This window comes from Mytilus californianus, unplaced genomic scaffold, assembly GCF_021869535.1.
Source record: "Mytilus californianus isolate M0D057914Y unplaced genomic scaffold, xbMytCali1.0.p SCAF_7, whole genome shotgun sequence".
NCBI lineage: Eukaryota > Metazoa > Mollusca > Bivalvia > Mytilida > Mytilidae > Mytilus > Mytilus californianus.
Window position 1 is genome coordinate 110,330,093 of NW_026262723.1, and position 19,596 is coordinate 110,349,688.

General features: G+C 32.8%; 2 protein-coding genes across 2 annotated transcripts in view; one reads left to right on the forward strand and one right to left on the reverse strand.

Annotated features, from left to right (window-relative positions):
- Positions 1-6,858, reverse strand: part of LOC127710031 (alpha-mannosidase 2-like) — a 42,421-nt gene extending 35,563 nt beyond the window's left edge. The window contains exon 1 of the mRNA XM_052215751.1: positions 6,673-6,858. The gene's annotated coding sequence lies outside the window, so the exon portion shown is untranslated. The remainder of the gene's footprint in view (positions 1-6,672) is intronic.
- A 9,026-nt stretch (positions 6,859-15,884) lies between these two features.
- The window catches only part of LOC127710033 (mismatch repair endonuclease PMS2-like), a 73,909-nt gene continuing 70,197 nt past the window's right edge, over positions 15,885-19,596 (forward strand). Inside the window, exon 1 of the mRNA XM_052215755.1 lies at positions 15,885-16,021. The gene's annotated coding sequence lies outside the window, so the exon portion shown is untranslated. The remainder of the gene's footprint in view (positions 16,022-19,596) is intronic.

Genomic DNA, 19,596 nt, shown 5'->3' on the forward strand with positions numbered 1-19,596 from the left:
AATTTATGCATTTACCCTTATATTCTCTGTTTAGCCACTATGGCCATATTTTTCGACAAGCCAAAATGAAAATAAAACCGCTGACTATATACCCGAAGGATTATTTACTTTAAATTTGGTTGAAATTTTTACAAGTGTTTCAGAGGGGAAGATCTTTGAACAGATTACAATGTGCATCAAGTGATGGCCAAATCTCACATGGACATTTTAGCCAGGTGAGCTATAAAGAGACGAAAACCCTAAGTAAGACAATGTGTTTAATAAAGAGGTAATAATTAATGTACGCGGTACCCTAAAACATTAATTTTTCGTTTGGTACTTTGTTGGAAAAAAACCCAAGATCAGTATATTTTTAAAACTTAAATATTTTCAGACCAATGTAGTGTAATACGCAAGAGAATAACACAGTTAAAGGTAGCTGCAAAGACGCAATTTACTATACGGGTTTTTGTTTGTATGTTTATATGTTGCCGGACTTCTACTGAATAAAAAAAACCAATTATGAGTAACATATAAAAATAAAAACAGACTAATAATTGTCGAAAAACCGGTGTTAACAATTTGAGCGATTTATGGTTGACGATTGTATGTTGGTCCCAAGATCACATCGTATCGTTGCAAATAACGTATAGTGTTGTGTTGTTTTGATTACTGCCTCATTGACGCATATTAAAAACTCTTCATTTGTTAGTGTTATGGTGACTGATCGGAAATATACAGCCTTATTTCAAAAACACAAACACTGTTTGTGATTTTGTTTACACAGTATTGGCTATCGGTTGCTTATTGCAACACATGTTAAAATAAAAAGTGCTAATTACTCTCTGTACTATAAAGTAGAAGGAAACTGTAACACTCGGTTGTTATATATATCTATCGTTGAAAAATATATAAGTCGGTAAAGTACAAGTTATACGCAGATCTGAAAAGTTATTCTGTAAAACATGCATTTAACACTGGATTCATATCATAATCCTAATATCAAAAATACTGGTTAACCATTTATTATTATTATTATTATTATTATTATTATTATTATTATTATTGTCGTTAGATCATTAAATCATTCACATACCTTTTATTGCATCTAGCTTTCGGTGTCCTATGAATAATGGCGTATTGTATTTATGTATACAGGTAAACTCAATTTGATAACTAAGCCGTGAGTTTTTTCAGGATTCTTCAGTTGCAGTGTGGTCTCTATGCCAATAAGCTTTTATTTGACATTCGTACTTGTAAACATCATTAATTGTATCCTTTATTTATTACTTTCAAATTTAAAGGAAAATATTTTACTGTTCTGGGATTTAAACAGAAATAAATACTAGTATTGCCCTATTCCGTCAACATGAAAGGGGGTATAAATAAAGTAAGATTTGGAATTAAATCTAAATGCTAGGATAACGTCTTTGAAGAATTGATGGACCGGTCTTTGCTCAACGCCCATTGGCAAATATTTAATGCATATTCAGGACGAGAACAAATTATCAGTATTATACAATAAGTAGGTTAGTAGCAGCTGCAAACTCTTTAAATATCTTATGAGTTGAGAAATGTACACTCCATACTCGGGCGAAGTTGGTATACTGCTGTTAAGGTGGGGAAAATTTTTAATTTCAAAATTGAAATCATCTCGTTCGTGAGTACTGAGATGACCACTGGTGTCAAATTCGATGTATAATTATGTCTAGAAATGAGGAGGAGGGTTCTGTTTCTGTTGATTCTTTAATCTCTAGTTCAAGAGTAAATATTAATGGCACCCAATCAGAAAAGTTTAATTCGTTAATAGTAAGAACAAGGAGAGGCGGCAACCTGCTAGAAAATGCTACCTCTAAAAAAATATGCTGTCAACGAGAAACTCCAGCAAACTGATCACTTGTTTTCCGGTGTAGCAGGTGTTATCGTCGAGTTCATTATTAACTATATTTGTAGCGTATGGTACCCTTATTGTAAGAAATTCATCGTGAATTATTTCTTTTAGAGGGATTTCAATTTTTCGTGTGGTATGGTGGTGTAAAGGGTAGACAAATTGAACGTTTTGAATGAATTTATTGCATAGAAGGACCGAGTGAGTTGTAATGCAGGTTTTGGCAAACCTCCACATTAAATATACTTATGTGATCGGAGAAAAGGCAGAGCATATCAAAGGGATATTAAAACTTTGGTAGTTTAGACCTAATTTCAGTGAAAAGGTTAACCATTTCCAAACTCTTAAGGGAAAAGGTAGAAAAAAAGCGTGAACTGTAGTATTAAACACATCGCTTCAGTGAAATGGTAAAAATTTTGAAATTTTTAGAGTACGTAGAGCAAAAGGAGTCGGTGAATTTTATCCTAGACCGCTTTTGCCTAAACTTTTAGTTCTTTTCGGTTATACCAGCTCTTCAACGTTTTTATAAAATTAAGGATTTTTCTAATATTTTGACCTCGAGCTACACTAAAGAGACTCTCAAAAGACACTAATAGTCGAAGTGTGAATCTGGAGCAGTATAACTGGTTCCGTTTAATGTTATAACTATAACGAGATCGATACCTCTGTCTGTATATTATGAATTATCCTACAATTTTAGCACTTTACCCTAATTTCCTTTTTTTAACATGACTTATATATTTTATTGCACTCTATTGCTGTTAACAATTTACTTACTGTACAGCATTGCACTTAGTATCCCTGATATATTAGTTATTAGGTATTCAGGGAGAATATCTAATAACAGTAAATTGATATATTTCATTACAATATTAATGATTTCATGTTTACCGGAGTAGTTCGTTTCTATCCGTTAATGATCTTTCTTATTAGTTAATTTATCCAGCGTGTTTGCCATCATCAGTCATGGTTTGATATTCTGGATAACTTGAATGTTTACTCCTTTTTCTAAATTCAAACAAACCATACAAAGTGTCCGATAGACTTTGAATTCTCAATATCGCAAAAAGTCTGAACGGGTTAACAACATAACACAAAAGATTAACATACATAGGCCAATCTATTGTCTTTCTTCAATAATGCAAATTCAAAGTCTACCGGAAACATTGTTTGGTTTGGTTGAATTCAGAAATTGGAATAAAGAGCAAAAACAAAAACAACTCAGGGGCGTAGGAGCCTGAGCAAAACGGACTAACTTCTGGTTTATTTGAACATAGAAAAGTTTTTTTTGATTTTCACTTTCGGAAATTTGTCACCTCAATCCACACACACACAAACATTTTTCAGTCTTATATTATGGAATTCATTGAACGAGTTCACAGACACGAATATAAATCTAGATTAGACTGAGAAAAACGAACCCAGAAAATCAAGCACAATCCCTCCTAACTTTGTTGATTTTTGTATAATTGTCATTTTGCTTAGTTTCTTTTGTTACCTATTCTGACATCGGACTCGGACTTCTTTCAAACTGAGTTTTACTGTGCGTATTGCTGTGTGTTTGTTTATTCTACATTGGCTAGAAGTATAAGGGAGGGTTGGGATCTCACAAAACATGTTTAACCCCGCCGCATTTTGCGCCTGTCCTAAGTCAGGAGCCTCTGGCTTTTGTTAGTCTTGTATGTTTTTTTAATTTTAGTTCATTTATATGTTTTAGAGTTTAGTGTGACGTCCATTTTCATTGAACTAGTACACACTTTTGTTTAGGGGCCAGCATTTTTAAATGTCCAAGAATAAAGGATCGCAGGAAATGTACATATAATAATGGCACTGATGACAAAAGTTAAAATTGAGAATGGAAATGGGGGATGTTTCAAAGAGACAACAACCCGACCAAAGAGCAGAAAACAGCCGAAGGCCACCAATGGGTCCTCAACACAGTGAGAAAATCCCGCACCCGGAGGCGGGCTTCAGCTGGCCCCTAATTATACCATATTAAAGTAGGCTCACAGTTTCTCAAAGCATTCTCATTCTCAACATACTTAAAAGTAATCATGTCGTTATACGCTAATATTGGTTGCTGTACTTCACAGTCGTTTTAAAATTGATACAGCAAATTCATAAACAACACAGAAAGACACGACCTTGCACAATTCTCAGAACAAACAGAACATAACTTTAATGCAAACAAAAATGTAAAAACAACAACTAGGAAACAAACGAATTATATTAGTTTTGTTTCAACCTAAAAATACCAGACTCGATGATTGAACAACAATGTGTTAATTCTTATACAATTGTATACTAATATTATTGACCTACGACTAGTGGTTCCTCATAAACTGACTTAAAATAAATCACAAACTAATACTTGTAAACTAAGCAAAAGTTTCAAAGTCAATAGATCATGACTGAGGGGCGAGGCAAATAATCTCGAGGGAAATGAGATGGGCCAATGCTAATACAACTGCATACCAAATATCATTGACCTACAACTAGTGGTTCCCCATAAACTGAACTTATCACAAACTGATATATTATTGAACATTAACATTTCGAATGAGGTTACACATAGAGGAGGAAATTGAGGGGGAGTCATTAAAAGGTGTCATTATTGAAGTAAGGTATTAATACGATTCCAAACTTCCTGGTGTCGGCTAAAAAACAAACGATTTAATCTCTTTAATGAAATACAGATCTAGAAATATTGTACAGGAGTCCTTCAGATTGGTATAAAAGACCCTCTTGTTTCTTTTCATAAAATAAAAAAAAAAAAGAGAACGTCATTAGGAATGGGGGTCTTACAGATAGGTACAAGGGACCAATTGATTCTTTTTTTTAATATTTCGTATAGTAATAAAAGCCAAAAAAAAAGAAAAATTCAATAAAACCTTTTCTTATACCTCAAGGCTTTCAATTTCTATTAAATTTTCATATTAGTTATCTTCTGGAGATAATCAAAAGATTTTTGTTTGTCAGATAGTATAAATAAAAGAAAATAAGAAGATGGGATATAATTGCCAATGAGACAACTCTCCACCAGAGACCGAATGACATAGAAGTTAATACTAATAGCTACAGGCCACCGTACGGTCTTCAACAATGAGCAAAATCCATAGGTTTGTTGAGGGTTTTAGGGATGTATAATTTTCTCTCTCTTGATTATTGAGATATTTGATATTTGGCAATCTTCATTTCTGGTAGATGGGATATTTTTATTTTTCATGATAAGGGATGCCTATATTCATTTTCTTTCGTATGGAATATGTAACATTATTTTTGTGTCTTTTAATTTGCAAGTTTTCTCACTTGCTATAAAACTATAGGCAGGTGTAAATATAGATATGAATTTGTACATAACAAATCTTAGTCAATGTTGATGACTTAAAAAGCCGGATTAATTACAAACTTATTATATTTTTTTAAGGAAGCAGACAATGTTTTAACATTTAATGTCAAGTAACGGTAAATTGGCTATGTCACAGATTTTAGAAAATGTTTGCATACATCTTTGGCTATAACTGAAAATCGAAAAAAAATAATGCATTTATCGTCGCAGGCGAGACTATAAAAATGGAAATGAACAGATATTTAATGCATATTATGAGTTATATGGTTTGCTACTGACCCTGTACGGATCAATAGAGGGTTAGTATAATCCATAGGGGTTGAGGCCAATCTACTGACCCCATATGGAACCACAGGGGTTCACCACGTGATGGCGTAAAACCAATCATAAAGTCCCTAATTTAACCGAGGTGCGATAAAGAAAAATATACAATACAACCGGACAGATATTGAATACAATGAAAACTAGAAAACTGACATGCCAACAAGGCCCTTCTTGTACACATCTGTGAGGCACAGAAACACATGGTAAGTACTGATGCAAACAAAGCAATTAATTTTCATGGGGTATCAATGTTCGTAAATTTGGACACCAGGCATTAATTCAGGACGTGTTTTCAATGAATATAAAGTTTTGTTAGAACCAAAGTGCTATGTATTTTGGAGGCCATTTCATTGATGGTAGTCAACCTATAATTTTTGACACAGGGAATTTAGTTGGAATAGCAAAGGATACCTACAACAAATCGATTGTCATTGAAATCCTAGCAGAAATCGATGTTTCTCGAACTTTGTCTATTTTAAAAACAAACCTAAAGTTTTTACCACAATTTTGAAATAGAGTCAATTTGGATGGTATGGTACATATAAATCAATTTTCGTTGAAATACTTACAAGAATAAATGTTTCTCCAAATTTGTGATAAAAAAGAAATAAGTGTTTAACCCATGTATGACACCGAAAATCTATTTGAAAAGGCTAGTTACATCTTTGAAGACATACACATTTTCTTTGAAATTCAAGCAAAACGATGATTTTTTAAGTAAAAATTATGATTTTACGCCCCCTCCAAACAGTTATATTTCGGAATCAATTTTGAATAGCATACCATAACTCCTGTTTATTTTGATCGTTACTCTTCCATCATACACGACAGGAATCACGGAACTGAACCTTGTCGAACATGAACTAAACCATGACACTACTGAACCAAAACATGGCACCATATTTTCAGTAATCTTAATTTGTGTGCAAATGTAGTTATTTTGAAGGCGGTTGTATATTATAACGAAATATGTGATGTAACAGACAGTAAACAAATCACTCTTTTATGCATGAGAAACGAATAAGCAACTTTTAAATTTTGACATACACAAGCATTATTCTGTGTCAAATTATTAACTATATGATGTAAATTTAAATGTACTAACATATTAGCTTTTGACAAAGATACTTACGGGCTTGAATTTATGTTCAGAAGTTCCTTTAGCAAAAAATCCATATGTTTATATTGTGTCATTGTGTGTCAATAAAAACACTTGACACAATCATATGTCCAACTTAACAAAACAATGACAAAACAACTGTACTAAACGCTCATCGATATGTCGACGTTACTACCTGTGTAAATACAAAACAAAATAAAGATATTTCAGTTTATATGAAATCTAAGAACGTGTGTAATAAGGACAGAATATACCTAATTTAAATATCAATCTGTAATGAAGTAAAAGAATAGATATAGAATCTAAAGTTGAAATTAATAGCAACTTTCAAGGTGACGATAGTTATCGAATTACATTGTTTGCATAAAATAGAAATATTGTACTTTACCTAATTTTCTAAAAAAAAAATATATATATTTCCTTATTGTTAAACCTTGATTTATGAAAAACATATTACTTCCACGTATATAGAAGTATCCTTTTCAGTTTGAATTAAAAATAAATGCAGTATATAAACTCTGACAACATGACTGTGGTACCACAAAAAAACAATAGTTATATTTTGTGGAAATTCAATAGAATTTTTTTTTGATTTTCATGGTAATACAATTTAAAGTACATGTATTAAGTAAAATAAAGTATTAAGTAAAAATAAAATGTATAATGTAAAATCTAGAGGAAACTTAATGTATAATGTAAAATCTAGAGGAAACTTAATGTATAATGTAAAATCTAGAGGAAACTTAATGTATAATGTAAAATCTAGAGGAAACTTAATGTATTATGTAAAATCTAGAGGAAACTTAATGTATAATGTCAAATCTAGAGGAAACTTAATGTATAATGTCAAATCTAGAGGAAACTTAATGTATAATGTAAAATCTAGAGGAAACTTAATGTATAATGTAAAATCTAGAGGAAACTTAATGTATAATGTAAAATCTAGAAGAAACTTAATGTATAGTGTAAAATCTAGAGGAAACTTAATGTATTATGTAAAATCTAGGAAACAATCAGTGATAATATGTAACTTCGGTTCTTTACTTGTTCCAAATACTTGTTCCAGTAAACTGGTTGCCTCGTTATTAAATTTAAACCAGTTTTGTTAATAATTTGTGTGATTGTCGTGTTTTGCTATTACTGTACAAAAAATATACCCTCAATGAGCTTTATTTATAAATTACGTTGTGTTAATGGAAAAGGCCTTTACATAATATAATGATTTGTTCAAATTAAACGGTGTTATCATAATCATTATTAATTCTAAATAGAGAGAAGGACCTGAATTTATTTCACATTATAATAGGGAACATGACTTTAATGAAATATATTCCTGTATTTTTACTCAACTGTTGGCCTTGATGATATGATAAACAAATAAAAAGATGTGGTATAATTGTCAATGAGATATCTATCCTCAAAGCCCCTGGGACAAAGACGTGGTATAATTGTCAATGAGAGATCTATCCACAAAGAACTTAGGACAAAGATGTGGTATAATTGTCAATGAGAGATCTATCCACAAAGCCCCTAGGACAAAGATGTTGTATAATTATCAATGAGAGATCTATCCACACAGCCCCTAGGCTAAAGATGTGGTATGATTGCCAATGAGAGATCTGACCACAAAGTCCGTATGACAAAGATGTGGTTTAATTGTCAATGAGATATCTATCCACAAAGCCCCTAGGACAAAGATGTGGTATGATTGTCCATGAAAGATCTATCCACAAAGCCCCTAAGACAACGATATGGTATAATTGTCAATGAGAGATCTATCCACAAAGCCTCTAAGACAAAGATGTGGTATAATTGTCAATGAGAGATCTATCCACAAAGCCTCTAGGCCAAAGATGTGGTATAAATGTCAATTAGAGATGTATCCACAAAGTCCTGAGACCAAAGATGTGGTATAATTGTCAATGAGAGATGTATCCACAAAGTCCTTAGGACAAAGATGTGGTATAATTGTCAATGGGAAATCTATCCACAAAGCCCCTAGGACAAAGATGTGGTATTATTGTCAATGAGAGATCTATCCACAAAGACCTTAGGACAAAGATGTGGTATGATTGTCAATGAGAGATCTATCCACAAAGCCCCTAGGACAAAGATGTGGCATAATTGTCAATGAGAGATCTATCCACAAAGCCCTTAGGACAAAGATGTGGTATAATTGTCAATGAGAAATCTATCCACAAAGCCCCTAGGACAAAGATGTGGTATTATTGTCAATGAGAGATCTATCCACAAAGACCTTAGGACAAAGATGTGGTATGATTGTCAATGAGAGATCTATCCACAAAGCCCCTAGGACAAAGATGTGGCATAATTGTCAATGAGAGATCTATCCACAAAGCCCTTAGGACAAAGATGTGGTATGATTGTCAATGAGAGATCTATCCACAAAGCCCCTAGGACAAAGATGTGGCATAATTGTCAATGAGAGATCTATCCACAAAGCCCTTAGGACAAAGATGTGGTATAATTGTCAATGAGAAATCTATCCACAAAGCCCCTAGGACAAAGATGTGGTATTATTGTCAATGAGAGATCTATCCACAAAGACCTTAGGACAAAGTTGTGGTATGATTGTCAATGAGAGATCTATCCACAAAGCCCCTAGGACAAAGATGTGGTATAATTGTCAATGAGAGATCTATCAACAAAGCCTCTAGGACAAAGATGTGGTATAAATGTCAATGAGAGATCTATACACAAAGCCCCTAGGCCAAAGATGTGGTATGATTGCCAATGAGAGATCTATCCACAAAGTCCTTAGGCCAAAGATGTGGTATAATTGTCAATGAGAGATCTATCAACAAAGCCCCTAGGCTAAAGATGTGGTATAATTGTCAATGATAGATCTATCCACAAAGCCCTTAGGACAAAGATGTGGTATAATTGTCAATGAGAAATCTATCCACAAAGCCCCTAGGACAAAGATGAGGTATTATTGTCAATGAGAGATCTATCCATAAATCCCCTAGACCAAAGATGTGGTATGCTTGTCAATGAGAGATCTATCCACAAAGCCCCGAGGACAAAGATGTGGTATAATTGTCAATGAATGGTCCATCCACAAAGCCGTAAGGACAAAGATATGGTATAATTGTCAATGAGAGATCTATCCACAAAGAACTTAGGAAAAAGATGTGGTATAATTGTCAATGAGAGATCTATCCACAAAGCCATTAGGACAAATATATGGTATAATTGTCAATGAGAGATCTATCCACAAAGCCCCTAGGACAAAGATATGCACAATTACATAATACGGCCTTCAACTATAAATAAACCATACTGTATAAATGTGAAACAATTTAAAAGAGAAACGGCCTCATTAATACTACAACAATGAATAAAAAACAAATATGCTAGACAGCAACCAACGACAGTCATTGGATTACAGGTTTCAGAGCTGATGTTGACGGTGTTAAACATGTGCGTGAGCTCTCAAACTTCCACTTACCAGTGACACTGTAGTAAGAGTACTTGCAGTTAGGGAGCTACTATTTGATTTTTTTGGGGGGCTAGGATGAAATTTGATAAAAAAAAAGGCAGGACAGAAGTTTTGAGTAAAAAAAAAGACAAGATGAGCAACTTGGCAAAAAAAAAAGGCAGGATGACAAATTATGTATAAAAAGTCAGGATAAACATAAAAAAAAGGCAGGACCGAATAAAGTGAAAAAAAGGCAGGACCGAGATTACAACTAATGATAATGATCTAAGGACTTATTTTATCTAATCCAGCTACTATCGGTTTTTCATTTAATTATAATGATCAAATCATTATAATCTGGAGTAATGTCGGATTTTGGAAAGCTCAGCTTCCCACAAAACATAGTTTAATGCTTACAAACAATACTGTTTTCAAAATATATCCAAAACAACGAAAACAGAATAGAAAGAAAAAAAAATTCGTTCACAAAAAACAAAATTGTTTTACTCTACTTATTTTTTATAATAGACGAGTGTGGACACAGATCAGTGTGGATAGTATAATTGTTAAATTTGTGTTAGAATATTTGACAGTGTTATCATCACCGAGTTTATGTATTGGTTGTGCTCCCACTTGGTGGTTTTTGGACTATTTCTTTGTCTTTCACATTTGAGTTCTATGTTAAACTGTGTTCCACGGTGATGGTCATCTTGATTATTTAGAAAAGAAGCAAGCATTGTGCAGGGTTTGGCATTAGATTTTTTTTAAACAACTTGCACTTTGAGCAAGTGATCATCATATTTTACTTGTTTGAAAGAGAACCAAATTTGCCGAAATTTTGTACTTGCTTAAACATTTCTATACTGCCATTTACAGACATAAAATAATGTAAAATTACCTGCTGAAGAACTTCACTTGAGTCAGCTGCCGTCCTATCTTATAACAGAGCAGCTAAAGATTGTTATTTAGGAACATCAAATGCTCTCTATCCAATGAAAACGCTGGGAATAAAACAACTCTCCAAGGCCCATGTGCTTTACCTGGGATATGAACTGATGCAGCTCTGGTATATTTTCACCCACAGAAACCCTTTCCCTACATAAAGTAGTGCTGAACTTTGAGAATGCTCATAAAAAATATCAGGTTGAAATTTATTTATATAATATATATATTTTCTTATTATCATTTATTTCACTTTTGTTCAAAATTTAGGAAAATCAACAATACAAATTTTATCTCCAATTTATATTATTGTGTATCTGATAATTTTCCTTAAATAATAAGGTCCAATCTAAATGGTTCATCATACAGAATGCGTCCACAACTGGTTATTACTTTAATGAGCCATTATTTTTTTTAAATACTAAAAATATGCAAGTTTGTCAATATTTCCGGAATCATTTTTAATATAATGACTTATTTGTTAAAAAAGAATTAAAGAAAAATAGATTTTGTATTTTTCAATTTTTCAATTTTACTTGTCTAGGGCAATTTGAGAAGCTGTTTTTATTCAATATTTGTTTATAATGTTCAAAATTTGGAGAAGCTACATTTTTGGGGGTAGTGGTATGGATTTTGCCAAATACAGCTTAGATAAATTACTATTCCACTCTAGTGGCAATATTTGTTTTCGGAGAGGCACCAGAACTCAAAATTAGTAGAGGAACACCGGGGGTATCCTAGTTGCACGATTTGGATTTTAATGTCTGATAAGAAGCTTTGTATATGTATTTTTCATAGTTCTATGTTAAAATGTGTTCAGTGGTTGTGGCCATCTTGAATTTGGATTGGCAACAAAAACTCAAAATTTGTTTAAAGCTATCTATGGATCATTTTTACAATATTAAAAAAACAATATGCAAAAAGAAATTCCTAATGTCTATTTGCAATTTCAGGTAATCAGAATAGATTTTTGACCCTTGCAACCATTATAAATTTCAGATCAACACCAAAAAATGTAATTTGTTGAAGAACCTTCAAATATGAAAATTCCTGCCAATTTTGGTTTTAGTTGGATTTTGCAGAAGATTAAAATGTGAAAAGTCTAAAGACGATTAATGAAACAACAAGAGTTGGAGTGGTGTCCAGTTTATCGATAGCTTCAGCGTATCATATGGACGCAGTAATGGGTGCTTAAAAGGACACTCAAAAACTGCCATAGCATTACTTCGGATTCCCTCAAGATCATCCGAGTAAAAAAAGATTTTGATGATGCAGAAAAAGTATTTAGTGCATCATATTAACAAATTGTATATGACAACACATGTTAAATTAATATATTATAATTGATAAAGCTGTATAGTTAAGACATTTAATGATTAATAGATTGTATAGATTGGTGTTAGATTTGTTTAAAATTGATCTGGTAGTAAATTATATTTGAAGTATAGCTTGACAAATATTGAATTATAGCTTGACAAATATTGAATAATAGCTTGACAAATATTGAATCATCTGTAACAGGTGGGTTTGGTATATAAGTGTTACTGCACCCAAACTGGGAACTTTAAAATTCGGAGCTGCCAACAAAAACAGAAAACCTATGCAAAACCAAGTCAGTAAGACGATGTAAACCTTGTACCAGTAATATGTGCTAACAATTTAATTATTATACTCTGGAGGTGAAAGAATCCTTATACCCTCGAGACAAATGCATCATTATACCCTCGAGACAATTGAATCCTTTTGTCCTAAAGATCATTAAATCTTTCCTTCTATCTATGAAATTATTGACGATGGACGGGTTTAAAAAAAAACAGATCTCAGTATTGCGATGACAGACTTTTAAACTAGAAATTAAAGATATAAAGACACGGCTTCCTCCGCCTCATTTTAGACTTATACCGCGAATTTGATATAAGTGGTCATCTCAGTACCAGTATCCATGACAAACGAGACGATTTTAATATTGGAATTATAAATTTCCCCCACCTTTGCAGCAATATATCATATTTACATGCATATGGGATATACATTTCCCAACTCATTCGGTAATCAAGAACTTGCAGCTGCTACTCAGACTTTATAAAACGTCACCAGTGTTTTTCATCTTAATTACGTGTTATAACGTTCTTTTTATTTGTCTTTGTAAATTTTTAACCCATACTGTTTAGTTCATTTTTGGTAATATCCTTTTGGCGAGGCTCGGTATTTATACACCCCGCCATTGTATTATTGTGCTATGGTCATTTCTGTATTCTAGTCTTTCATTTTTGCTTATGTCCTTTGTCTGCAGAGTGTCTATATCCCATTTTATTTTTCTTTGTTGACCTAGTAGTTTGTTTTTATAGTGATTGAAGTTATAACACAATGTTGACTGTTGTACCACTATTTTTGACCTTTTTACCTATTATGTCTGTTTGTTTTGCTCACACATTATTGTCAATGAGAGGTTTAGCTACCATTAAAACCAGGTTTAATCCACCATTTTCTACATAGGTAATGCCTGTACCAAGTCAGGATTATGACAGTTGTTTCCCTTCGTTTGGTGTGTTTGAGCTTTTGATTTTGCCGTTTGATAAGGGACTTATGTTTTGAATTTTCCTTGGAGTTCGGTATTTTTGTTATTTTACTTTTTACCATAATATTGTTTAGAAATAACAATCCAGATTTATAGTTCTTTTCCTGTGATAAGCTGTTTATTTGCATGGCAACAAGACCCAAACAAGGCTTGTCAAGTTTCAATACTTTATATAACTATCCGAACTGAACAAATTCAACAAAATTAAATGTAAATGTCATTATAATAATAGATGACGAATATAATTGCAGTGCTGTTTTATGACTGTGCTTGCTATGACTTTACTTATGATGTTCTCTGTTTACTGCCATTATTGTTATTGCATATTTTATGTTATTTTGCTGAAGCGTTATCCTTCCTTCTGCAATACAATATTCATTCATGTGTGATATTAAAATTTTGTCTTTGGCAATTCATAATTTTACTTGCCAAAGACAAAATTTTAATAACGCATGTATGAATGGCTTTAAACAGCCGGAATATAGACTAGTTTTGATTTATATGTTCAAAAGAAACAACATTATGCTGTATACGTGACTCCACCACCCAAGTTCGGAATTAACAAACAACATGACTATACAGACAACGACCCGTGCAGAATTGTCACGTGTTCTTCTTCTTCTTCTACTTCTTCCAATCATAGTTCAGCCCATCATCTGGCGTATTATCGAACTGATGTGTGTGGTGCATACAGTCCAATATATATAGTTTGTAGGAAAAGCCTCGTCTGGTATTAGTCTGTTGTTTATACATTATTTCCCATATTTAAGTACCTCATTATTGTCTATTATGTATCCCCCATTTTCTCTATTTATGAATATTTGCCCATAGTATTCTCTTTTACGGAAGCCCATTTAGGACCTCCAGAAAATATAATTTGAATTCGATATCACGAATTTAAATCGTTATCACGAATTCTAGAATTCGTAATCACAGATTAAATTCGTTATTACGAATTTATGGATTCAGTTATAACAGTTTTTGTAATTCGTAATAACGGATTAAATTCGTTATCACAATTTTTTGTAATCCGTGATAACGAACTTTATAATTCGTTATTACGGATTAAAATCGTTCTCACGAATTTGTGTAAATTGTTATTACAGTTTTTTTTGTAATTCGTGATTACTGATTAAACTCGTTATCACAGATTATTGTAATTCGTGATAACGGTTTAAAATTTGTTTTAACAAATTGCATAATTTGTGATAACGGATTAAATTCGTTATAACTATTTCAACGAATTTGTGATAACGAATTAAATCCGTTATAACCATTTTGAAATTCATTATAACGAGTTTAATCCGTAATCACGAATTACCAAAAAAATGTGATAACAAATTCTACGAATTCGTGATAAGGAATTCAATCCGTTATTACGATTTATACAATTCGTTATCACGATTTATAAAATTCGTTATTACGATTTTGATCCGTTATCTCGAATTACAAAAAAATTGTGATAACGAATTTAATTCGTTATTACGAATTACAAAAACTGTTATAACTAATTCCGGAAATTCGTTATCACGAATGTAATCTGTTATAACGAATTGTTCAACTCGTACTGAACGATTTAAATTCGTGATTTCGAATTCAAATATATATTTTTAGGAGGTCCTAAATGGGCTTCCGTGCACTTTTCTGTTGACGCATCCAATATTTTTTTATGTGCTTTTCGAAAAGAACAAGGTTATCTACGGAAGCGTATTAGGGACATAGAAAAAAATATATCATTGAACTTTTTTTTCAAAGTCAAAATTTTGACATTTAAATTCTTGAAAGTTCGACTTAAACTCAAAATTTCGACGTTTTAAATCTCGAAATTTTGACTTTATCTTGTGATTTTGACTTTTAAAATCCTGAAATTTTGACTTTTCAAAACTCAAAATTTCGACGTTTTAAATCTCGAAGTTTTGACTTTATCTTGTGATTTGACTTTTAAAATCCTAAATTTTTGACTTTTCAAAACTCAAAATTTCGACTTTTCAAACTCGAAATGTCGACTTTTTAAATCTCGAAATTTCGACTTTAAACTCAAAATTTCGACTTTTAAAATCCTGAAATTTCGACTTTTCAAAACTCAAAATTTCGACTTTTAAACGTATAATGGGATACATTTTATGTAACGTTGTAATCAATCTAACTTTATCCAAAATAAGGTATTGTGATTGAAATTGAATTAAAATCAAGGAAAAGCGAAAACTTTTTCCGGATATTGTCCGACATTTGTTCTCATCTTACTTACTATGTTCCGAAAGGTTTCAGAGACAGTCCGAAAAGTGCGCCAAATTGAAATTTTATTTGTTGTTGTTGTAAATGTCTTACTAGAAGATTATATTTATCTAACCTACAGTTTAAGAAGACTTCAGGTTAAATGAAAACCATATTGTGATGAGGTAATATTAAAATTTACAGATCTTGAGTTCCAAATGATATTATTGTTCTTTAGCAACCCCTAACACAGCCACAGGCACAAGAACGTTTATCTGGGACAAAAAAATACCTATATGCCGTAGCGTGCTCCCAAGGGTTACTGGGGAATAGAAATATGGTCACGTTGGTCTTCTGCCGACCAGCAGATAAACGCTTGCCAAAGTGGAGTGTTTGTTTGGCTGAGTGGGATGTACTTGTACACAGCCATGTCTGGTCAGAATGGAGATTGGAGACTTTAAATCTGAAGCTTCCCGTCAAGAAACACCTCCACTTTGGCAAGGGTTTTTCTGCTCCTACTTGAACTTCTACCGTTTATTGACCGCTGTCATCAGGTTGACTATTCTGTCACTCTTGGGTGTGTGCACAAATAATTTTGAAATACAATAACAAAAAAAGGGTGCTATACAAATATTTAACAGTGGTGATTAAAAACAGGGGCTATTGATTTATTTGTTAGTCAGGGGCCTCTTGAAAGATTCAAGGCTGCTGACATGTAACTGAGGAGGGTAAGGCATTCCAATCCCTGACGGTCCTCGGGTAGAATGACTCTTTCCTTGTTGTGGTGTTACATTGTGGGATCTGGAGAGAGTCTGTGCCCATATATATTTCTTGAGATCCTGTCAGGTGGTACTAGTTTGTGACTTGCTGCAACGTTGACCTCCTGGTTGCTGATCTTATACAGCATTGATAAACGTGCGTTTTTCCTTCTATCCTCTAATGGTGTCTACTTTAACTGTTTTAACATATCAGTAACCGATGATCTGTTTCTATACCGGTTTGTTATATGGCAGATCTCCTTTGTACCATTTCTAATTTATGTTTATCTTTTTTTTTTCTGGTTGGAAGAAGATCTACGTGACCGTGTTTCTATTCCGCAGTAACTTTTGGGGGCACACTATCAGTCAGGGATATAACTCTATAGGCTTATTACAGAAAAATAACATACATTTGTTATTGTGGACTAAAAAATCAAAGAACTGTGATAACATATGTATGTTACATGTTTCAAATGGACAATATACATCATTAGTTTAGTTAAAATGCATACAAGTTCTATTGATATTACTATTGTCTTTATGTATACTTAACTATAGAAGGATATAACAGTTCATAGTTTGCCAATTTTGCATAGTACACCTATATGTTATTACAGAAAAAATATGCCTGTAATAACTAAAGGGTGTTATCACAGCTTCTCTATATCATTCTATTTTTTCTCAGACATACATCATGCTTAATTACAATGTATTTTAATTTATTGTAAGAAATAATGACCAGAGCATGTAATGAGGTTCTGCGCAAGCTTCCCAGTAATTCCCAAGTGTCTCATATAATAAGTTACATTCCTTTAATAACTAAGCTATGTTATTACAGCTAAGTTTATCCCTTAAAAGCCTCGTCTCATTGATTTATCATGGTTAATCAAAAATGAATTAATTTAAATAAAGAAATTAGTTATCAAGGCTATGCATTTAGTTTCTGCGCAAAGTCTCAAGAGTTCCCTATAGCTAGAGCCCATTATAAATTAAAATATTTTGATTTATTTTACAAATAACAAACATATGTTATTGCAGATTTAGAAAATTTAAGGAATAAAGAGTAGACAACTCGTGAAAGTATCTGTAATAACACACGCAAGTTATTTTCTGTAATAACCCTATAGAGTTATACATTGTATCTCTGACTGACTATGGTACATGTATATAGGGTATTTTTTTGTCAGAGACCAACGTTCTTGTGCCTGTATTGGGGGTTGCTATGTCGGTTAAAAGCTCATTAGAGCTTATGTTATGTCCTTGTTTGTATACTATGCCGACTCTAAATAAAGCTATTTTATATTTATTATTTCATTTAAGAAAGTGCCTTGCTCTCTGAAGGTCAAGAACCCTTGCAACAACTCTTTGATGGGTCTGTAGGTAACCTGTTGCAAAGCAAGGATCTCCTGTACTTGGCGATCGCAATACTGGTATACCAGTATTGTCTACAATACTACATGTGTAGACTAAAAATTTTGTTCCAGTATTGTACCGGTATTGTGGTTTAAAAATAAAATATTTCCAGTGGCCAAACATAATAAATGAAATATTACAAGATCATTTTATCAGATTTAAGCACCAAATACTTGATCTTGTTAGGATACGATAACATGTTCGATAGACATTATTACACCTTGCATTCATCATGTAGTGATTAGTCCAAATATCCCCCCCATCTCGAGCAATATCTACAAATGATCTGACTTGGTCTGTTGATAATTATATCTTGTGGAAAATGTCCAGTGGTATTGAGTTCCAGTCCTTAATGGTATTTGGGGTAAATTTAAGTGAGTCTGTTCTGGTTGGCAGTCTGAGGAAATGTTTATGCATGGTTTAGGTGATCCTTCCTGGTATTTCCAATTGCTCAGTTGGTATATGAGCTTTATTGTTTAGCTCTTTATGCAGAAGTATTAGCCTACTCTGTGTACTTCTATCATTTAATTTAATGATGGTGAATTGAGCTGTCATTGATCCGTGTTCATAATCACTGTAATTTGATGAAATGCAACGTGCCGCTCTTTTTTGGAAGTTTTCTAGTTTCTCCTGGAGATATGTTTAATGGGGATCCCAGGCAGCACTTGAATATTAAAGGACCAGTTGTATAAGTCCTTTGTACGCTTGTAATTTTATTTCCTGGGGGCAAGATGATAAGTTGCGATATAATAATCCCAGTGTTCTGTACTGAATGTAGGAATTTTGATAAAAATTAATGACAGGAAATTGGACATTTTTTTGCACTTATGCTCATATTTATGAATGATATGAGAAAGTTTGTTATATGTTTAAATGATGATATAGAGCAATTGTCTTCAAAGTAGTCTCAAATCTTCAGTGGTCTTTATCTTAAGAGGACCATATTTTTCCTGCAGAACAGTTTCATAATAAGATTGATAGATAATTCTTCTAAATATTTATCAAATTGCCATTCTATGAATTAAAACTAATATTTATACATGTAGTAAAAACATATTGTACTTGTCGATCGCAATTCTGGTATATATGTTGAATGAGCACAAGATTCCTTTTATAACATACACAGACAGAATAAATCCTCATATTATTTCCATTATTTCTTTTGTAACTCAGATATACAAATTTGCAGAAAATCATATGATTTACAACATGGCAGCCAGCTGCCATATGTTTGTTCTTAAGTTTACAGATCTTGAATTCCCAATGATTGTTTGGAGGATCACTGTTATAACTACCCACGGCCTAGGATTTCAGATGAAATTTTTGTCGAGCCTGCGATTTTTGTCGCAGAAAGCTTGACATAGGGATAGTGATGTGGCGGCGTTAGCTAACCTGAGGGGCCTGATGGGTTATTTTCGTTCTTCGTGATCGGCACATTTTCGCTATCGTGATCCGTTTTTTTACAGATTTATTTTTTTTTATATTTTCGTGATCCGTGATCATGGAAATTTATTTTCTGTGAATCGTGATTGACAAAAAAATCAACTCGTGAATCGTGATGAGACCCCCCATCAGGCCTCTCTAACTTC